We start from the raw sequence: 8,706 nt of genomic DNA on the forward strand, positions 1-8,706 counted from the left end.
TTCCTCATTTCATACAAGTACTTGCATGAAAACATGAACCACGAATATTGATATCTGGATAGTGAAGAACATCATATCCTGATGTAGATTACATACCGAGGTGGTTTTCAAGGATGTTCATTCCCAAGGGGATATTTAGATACTCAATGCAAGAAGATCCTTACAAACTCTGAATATAGCACACCACCAACCCTGAAGTAAGACCATTCCCTTGGTACAAGGTAAAACTCCAAAATAAATACAGATAAGAGACTCATTTTCTTATTCTTTATAAAACCTTAAGCTTTTCTGGTGCCTAATAGAGGAAATATAGCTTTCCAATGAGCAAAGGAGCTGTCCAATTTGCTCACTGGAATTAAACCAAGGTGACTGCATTACATCTAGTTTTGTAATACCATTTCTCCTTTTTTGTTGGATGATTGGTAAGTCACATAGATTTTAATGGTTGTTGCTACTTGCTGCCTGTAGAGCAAAGATGGATCAGTTACTAATTTTTGCTTTGGTCAGACGTGTGTTTACTTTAAAGACTTCCCAAGGACGTAAGGTTAACTGAATGCAATTAATTTAACCTTAGCTTAAAGCAGTGAGGATATGCTAAAATGTGGAGGAGACTTATAAATTGGAGCAGGGGCCTGGGAGGCAGAAGGTAGTGAGTTTTAATCCTGGCTCCAGCACTTGTCTGATGTGTGACCTTGGACAGGTCACTTCAGTTCTCTGTTCCCTCATCTGTAAAATGGTGATTGAGACTGTGAGCCCCATGTGGGACAGGGATTCAACCTGTTTTTTGCTTGGATCCACCCCAGTGCTTAGTACACTGCCTAGTACATAGTAAGCACTTAACAAATAGCATGGTTATTAAATGAGGAGACCCTGGGACTTTGTCAATATTTACTGTCACCCTCCAAAATGAGACAAGATCTATAATTTAGGTGCCTGTTTTCCCCAATATACTGTAAACTGCTTGAGAGTAGGGGTGATGTCTATTAATTATATTATACTCCCTGAATATTTTGTATAGTACCCTGTATATAGTAGGTGCTCAATAAATGCTACTAATTGATTGATTGGTTTGTGAGTCCCTTTAGGCAGACTACCTGCTGCAAAGAGATCTGATAACATCATTCCGACCTTCACAAACAGGAACAGTATTTTTGTTCTGCTATCTCTGACTAAAGCTTTGTGTAAAAGGGGGAAATCAATGAATATAGAGTAGAAATAAAATAAGGACCCAGTGCCAAAGCAAACTGTAGTATGACAATGGGTATTCCAGCAAACTCAAACTCTCCTCTTATTTTCCTTTCTAGGAGAAACCATGAGCTCCAAAAAAACTATGGGGTGATAAAAGGGAGATAAATTAAGTCCAATTAAAAAGTGTAGCTCTGTGGTTCGCAGAACAATACTGATCACCCAGTGATGATATACTTGTAAAAAAATGAACAATTGCGTATATTTAGAAAAACAAATTATCCTAATTTATATACATATATTCATATTTATATAAATATTTATATATATATTCTGGTCTTAAAACTATAAGGATATTGACACTGATTTTAAGTGATTACATTGAATGCTAAGATTATGTCAGGACCTCTTTCAATATGCGTTCAGTCCATCCTGTTGTATATGAGGATTCAAAATGCACAGTAATTATGTCTTTCTGTCTCTCCCCTTAGATTTCAAGAGTAGGGATGATGTCGTTCGTTTGTATGATACTCACCCTATCACTTAAAATAGTGGTCTCCATCCAGGAGGGATTCAATAAATACTACTGAAAGAATGTCACCAGTGGCGACCTATAATACTCAGGAGTTCCATTATAATCAACCAGAAATGGTATTCATTCAGCTCTTACTTACTTGAGCTCTCGGAAAAGTACAATACAATAGCGTTAGAAGATACAATCCTTACCCACAAGAAGCTTATAGTCTAATGAGGGAATCAGGCCTTTAAAAAATTAATGGTTGAGGTAGCCACTGAGTATAAAGATATGTACATAAATGCTATGAGGGTGGGGATGTAGGGTGGGACTAAGTGTTTGGCAGAGGCAGTAGAAAGGAAAAATAGAGTGGTGGTATGACAGCTTAGTCTAGGAAGGTTCCTGGAGATGTGATTTTAGTAGGGCATTAAAAATGGAGAAAGTGGTGAGCTGTCAGATATGGATCGGGAAGAAGCTCCATGCAGGAGGGAGGGCATGAGTAAGGGGTTCGTGTTGTGCTGAGGTGAGAGTGAGGGATAGTGAATAAGTGAGTAGTAAGTATATAAGAAGCGGTCCTAGAGGATAGAGAACAGGCCTGGGAGTCAGAAGGGACCTGGTTTCTAATCCGTTTCTGGCCACTTGTCTGCTCTGTGAACTTAGGCAAGTCGCTTTACTTCTCTGTGCCTCAGTTATCTCATCTGAAAAATTGGGATTAAGACTGGTGAGCCTTATGTTGGGACAGGGGACTGTGTCCAATTCAAATTCCCTTGAATATACCTCAGTGCTTAGTACAGTGCTTGTCATTAGTAAACTCTTAACAAATACTGCTATTATTATTATGTTTTTGCTGAGGCAGGGGAGAAAGCAATTATCTCATCTTGATGGGATATGGTATCACATGTTTTTGTTCTTATTACACTAAAGGAACATTTCAAAACAAAATGGCCAGAGGAAATTATTCCACCATGACTGAATTTGTCCTCATGGGATATTAGGATCATCCAGAACTTCAGCTGCTGCTCTTCGTGATGTTTTTAGTTATTTATCTCATCATCTTGGTAGGAAATCTGATGATGGTTCTTTTAATCCAGGTCAGCTCCCAACTTCACACTCCCATGTACTATTTCCTCAGCCACCTGACATTCATTGATCTCTGCTACTCTTCCTCTGTAGCTCTCAAGATGCTGCAAGACATTTTAAGGAAGAAAAAAAAAACATTTCCTTTGCTGGATGTTTTCCCCAGATGTATTTCTCAAGTGCTTTCTCCACCATAGAGTGTTTGCTACTGGCTACCATGGTCTATGGCCGCCACGTGGCCATCTGTAAATCCCTGATTTACATGGCTTTTATGACCAAGAGGTTTTGTAAAGAGCTGGTGATTGAAGTTTACACCTATGGATTCCTGTACTCTGTGATCCAGACTGTCCTGACTTTCCAGCTCTCCTTCTGTGATTCCAACATCAGTTATCATTTCTACTGTGCTGATCCACCACTTCTGGCCCTCTCCTGTTGCGATACTCTTGCAAAGAAGAATCAGGTTTTGATTTTCTCTTCCTTAAATCTCTCCAGTTCTCTTTTGACCATCCTCGTCTCTCCTATGTTTGCATCGTGGTTTCCATCCTGAATATTCCTTCTTTTGAAGAAAGGTGCAAAGCTTTCTCCACATGTGCCTCTCACCTCAAAGTAGTCACCATCTTTTGTAGTGTATTATTCTTCATGTACCTGTGACAGCCTAGGATAGGGGATTTCTGGAAGTACAATTAGGAGGTTTTTCTGTTTTACAGTCTTGTCATCCCTATGCTTAACCCTCTATTCTATAGCCTGAGGAACATGGAAGTGAAGGCTACACTGACAAAGTTTCTAGATGGGAAAGTGTCACAATGAATATAGTTGGTTAACAAAATAGTGTTAACCAAAGAATACTTAATCTTAATACTTAGAAGCACGTGGCTTAGTGAAAAGAGCATGAGCTTGGGAGTCAGAGAGTGTGGATTCTTATCCTGGTTCTGCCACTTGCCTGATGTGTGATATTGGACAAGCCATTGAACTTCTCTGTGTCTCAGTTACTTCATCTGTAAAATGGAATTAAGACTGTCAGGCACCACGTGGGATAACCTGATTACACCTGTATCTACCCAGAGGTTTAGAGCAGTGCTTAGCACACATTAAGTGCTTAACAAATACCATAGTCATTATTATTATTAATATTTGAGATATCAAGAGCTAGGAAACTACAGCAAGAAGTACATGATTTCTGATTTTCCTAGCATATCCACCATTTCTAGACCAGCACTTTGCATGGTGCTTGACAATTAATGAACATTTAATAAGCCTCTCCCAATTAAGTCCTCTTTCCCCTGGGTCCTTCTCCCTTCTGCATCGTCTATGCATTTGGATCTGTGACCTTTGACATTTGATATTTGCTCCATCCTCAACCGAACAGCACTTATGTACATATCTTTAAATTATATATTTTTATATTAATGTCTGTTTCCCCCTCTAGACCGTAAGCTCATTGTGGGCAGGGCATGCCTGTCAATTCCATTGTACTGGACTCTCCCAAGTACAGCGTTCTGCACATAGGAAGCACTCAGTAAATACAACTGATGAATAAGGAACATAATTATTAAAATCTTTTGGAATCTAAATGCAAAGGGAGATGAGGAGAGAGAAATATTAACAAGTAGTTAGTCTAGAAATGCATGATCAACAGTCATGTACAATTGCAACTGTCCCATAAACATGACCACACAGGGATTTCAAATCAATGCATAATACAAATGTTTAGAACATTGACAGGACAGAACAAATTTCCTTTGAACGCCAAATCCTGAAAGCAATGCTTTTAAATAGTGGAAACATTTCTGACTCATTTTCAAAGAAACAAATGTAGTCTTTGAATGCATCTACAAAATGTCCATATTCTCATAGTCTTTAACTTAACAGATTAATATTTTCTATTATATGTTACTGTGAAAAATAAGCATTTTCATAGACATTATCACCTAATTAGCATTGTGCTATGAAAATGTATTTCCTTGTTCTATGGGACTTTGAACACCATTTTCAGGATCTCCTGTAGTACTTTATCTCCTACAGGACGATCTCCATTGAATGCTATTATGGCAGTCCAGAACTCTCATGTTATACTGTAGTTCAAAGAATAAATGATTGAAATGGGATCTTGTCTACATCTGAGTTTAATCTAATTATATCACAGAGTCTCCAAAGGAATGTATCCAAGAGATATTTTGCCTACTCCCTTTTATCTCCTCGCCCAGCTTCTCTACCTTGCCTTCCTTTTCCCAGGAGAATCAGCATGCCCTAGTGCTTAGAGTATGGACCTGGAAGTCAGAAGGACCTGGTTTCTAATCCCACCTGCCATTTGCTGCTGTGTGAACTTGGGCAAGTCACTTCACTTCTCTGTGCCTCAGTTACTTCATCTATAAAATGTGGATTAGGACTGTGAGCCCCATGTGATTAAGACTGTAAGACTACGTCCAACTGATTATCTTGTGTCTACTCTAGTGCTTAGTACAGTGCCTGGCTCATGGCAAGTGCTGAACAAATACCATAAAAAAACCAGGACAAGGGGCCACTCTTTGCCCTTACCTGCCAGTCTCACCTCCACAACATCGCCAGGATCCACCCTTTACTCTCCATCCAAACCACTACCTTGCTGGTTCGATCTCTCATCCTACCCCGACTGGATTACGACATCAGTCTCCTCTCTGATCTCCCATCCTCCTGTCTCTCCCCACTTCAGTCTATACTTCACTCAGCTGCCCGGATTATCTTTGTACAGAAACGCTCTGGGCATGTCACTCCCCTCCTCAAAAATCTCCAGTGGTTGCCTGTCAACCTACGAATCAAGCAAAAACTTCTCACTCTCGGCTTCAAGGCTCTCCAACACCTCGCTCCCTCCTACCTCACGTCCCTTCTCTTCTACAGCCCAGCCCGCACCCTCAGCTCCTCTGCTGCTAACGTCCTCACTGTGCCTCATTCTTGCCTGTCCCGCCATCGACCCCCGGCCCACGTCCTTCCCCTGGCCTGGAATGCCCTTCTCCACACATCTGCCAAGCTAGCTCTCTTCCTCCCTTCATATCCCTACTGTGAGCTCACCTCCTTCAGGAGGCCCTCCCTGACTGAGCCCCCTTTTTCCTCTCCTCCTCTCCATCCATACTGCCCTACCTCCTTCCCCTCCCCAAAGCACTTGTATATATTTGTACAGATATAGTACTCCATTTTACTTGTACATATTTACTATTCTATTTATTTTGTTAATGATGTGCATATAGCTTTAACTCTGTTTGTTCTGACAATTTTGACACTTGTCTACATGTTTTGTTTTGTTGTCTGTCTCTCCCTTCTAGAAGGTGAGCCCATTGTTGGGTAGGGACCGTCTCTATTTGTTGCCGACATGTACTGCCCAAGCACTTAGTACAGTGCTCTGCCCACAGTAAGCGCTCAATAAATATGATTGAATGAATGAATGAATTAATGAATGAATGAATGAATGGAGCTCACGTGAAATTTCAGCAAATCTTTCCAACAGGCATTCCATAAATCAGATAGCAGGTGTGGTACCAATATCCCTCTGTCCACCTTATCCAGACAGGTAACCCATCAAGAAGAAGGTGAAGGGATCCCTTCTTCTTGAAAGGTAAAATCTGCACCCCCAACTTTAGGCAAACCTACCAAGCCAGCTAATAGTTGCTCAGCAGAAGAGAAGGAATTTGACCTAGTAGGGAGAAGTGTGGCCTAGTGAGAAAATCACAAGCCTGGGAGTCAGAAAGACCTGGATTCAAATTCCAGCACTGCCAGTTGTCTGCTGTATGACCTTGGGCAAGTCACTTCACTTCTGTTTCCATCAGTTTCCTCAACAGTACAATGGGGAAGCCTGTTCTCCCTCCTACTTAGACCGTGAGCCCCATATGGACAGGGACTGTGTCCAACTTAATTAACTTGTACCTACCCCAGAAAGTAGAACAGTATTTGACACATAGTAAGCACTTAATAAATACTATTTTTAAAAAAGGAGAATAAGAAAGGACCATGCAGAACATTTCCCTACCTGCTGTCCTTATTCCCGGTCTATTCCCTACCCATCTGAGGCAAGATTAGCTATTGTTGACTTTAGCCTTTAGTCTTTAATTCCATATTACAAGGAGTTCTGAAGATGGCTTATATTCATTTCACGTGTATTTTGATTTCATTTCTGAACCTTGTGAAATGGAGAAGTAAAAGTATAATTTCATTTAAATCAGTCCTGGAGATTAGAGCAGGGAGTCTCTGAAAGTTACTAGGAATGGGTAGGAGCAGGACAGTTCTAAACATACTCTTTCCTCTACTTAATTTTGTAAGTGGAAATGGGGTTAAAGAGAGTTGGGAAGATGATAGGGAAATTTTTGGAATTCAATGTTAATAATAATAATAATGGTATTTGTTAAGTGCTTACTACTACTACTACTAATAGCATATATTAAGCGCTTACTATGTGCAAAGCACTGTTATAAGCACTGATAAATACGATTGAATGAATAAATGTATACAAGGTCATCAGGTTGTCCCATGTGAGGCTCATAGTTTTAATCTTCATTTCACAGATGAGGTAACTGAGGCACAGAGAAGTTAAGTGGCTTGCCCAAGGTCACACAGCAGACAGGTGGTGGAGGCAGGATTAGAACCCATATCTTCTGACTCCCAAGCCCCGGCTCTTTCCTCTAAGCCATATGTGCCAAGCACTCTTCTAAGTGCTGGGGTAGATACAAGGTAATCAGGTTGTCCCGCGTGGGGCTCACAGTCTTAATCCATATTTTACAAATGAGGGAACTGATGAAAAGCGAGATTAAGTGACTTACCCAAGGTCACACAGCAGACAAGTGCCAGAGTTGAGATTAGAATCCACGCCCTCTGACTCCCAAGTCCATGGTCTTTCCACTAAGCCATGCTGCTTCTCACTCCTGATGTTTTCAATTTTGACAACAAAGTAGTTGACAAGGTCACTGAGAGTGTTGGAACACTGAGACTTCAGGAGGGAATTTAACATCTGGAATAGTTGTTGGGTGTAGTGACAAAGGGAGTCATGGGGAGAAGTAGTGTCAGTGATTTGAAGAGAAGGCAGAGTTATTGCAAATACGAATATGAAGTGGCCAAAGATGGATTTCTAATTAACAGTTTGTGAGGCCCTTGTGAGAGTCACAGCACATAGCCATGGATTTTTCCCAGCATTTCCAGGTAAGTCATCACAAGGAACTTGAATCAAAGAGAGCTGGAGGCTTCAAAGGTATGTAATCATGGGAATGTTACAAAAGCGGGTACCTCAGCTCTCCTCTCTCTCTCATTCTCTCTCATACATGCGCGCGCGCACACACACACACACACACACACACATACACACGTCTCACACAACCGGGGTTGCATAATAATTATTGTAGTGTTTATTAACCACTTACTCTAAGTGCTGGGATAGCTACAAGGTAATCAGATCGGGCAGTCTCTGTTCCAAACAAGATCCATCATATAAGGGGAAGGCAGAACTAACTATCTACTCGCCACTTTATAGCTGAGGTATCTGAGGAATAGAGAAGCTATGCAGCTTCCCCAAAGTCACATAGCAGGCCAGTGTCAGAACTGGAGGCTGAATTCATTCATTCATTCAATCGCATGTATTGAGCGCTTATTGTGTGAAGAACACTGTACTAAGCGCTTGGGAAGTACAAGTTGGCAACGTATAGAGACAGTCCCTACCCAACAACGGGCTCACAGTCTAGAAGGGGGAGACAGACAACAAAACAAAATATATTAACAAAATAAAATAAATAGTATAGTAAATATGTACAAGTACAATAAATAGAGTAATAACTCTGTACAAACATATGTACATGTGCTGTGGGGAGGGGAAGGAGGTAGGGCGGGGGGATGGGTAGGGGGAGATGAAGGAGGGGGCTCAGTCTGGGAAGGCCTCCTGGAGGAGGTGAGCTCTCAGTAGGGCATTGAAGGGAGGA

The 8,706-nt window shown here is 41.1% G+C and overlaps 1 pseudogene; it reads left to right on the plus strand.

The window, feature by feature from the left end:
* Window positions 1-1,779: 1,779 nt before the first annotated feature.
* On the plus strand, window positions 1,780-3,583 carry LOC119921333 (annotated as a pseudogene).
* Window positions 3,584-8,706: the final 5,123 nt, after the last annotated feature.

The sequence above is a fragment of the Tachyglossus aculeatus genome (genome assembly GCF_015852505.1).
Source record: "Tachyglossus aculeatus isolate mTacAcu1 chromosome 12 unlocalized genomic scaffold, mTacAcu1.pri SUPER_6_unloc_2, whole genome shotgun sequence".
NCBI lineage: Eukaryota > Metazoa > Chordata > Mammalia > Monotremata > Tachyglossidae > Tachyglossus > Tachyglossus aculeatus.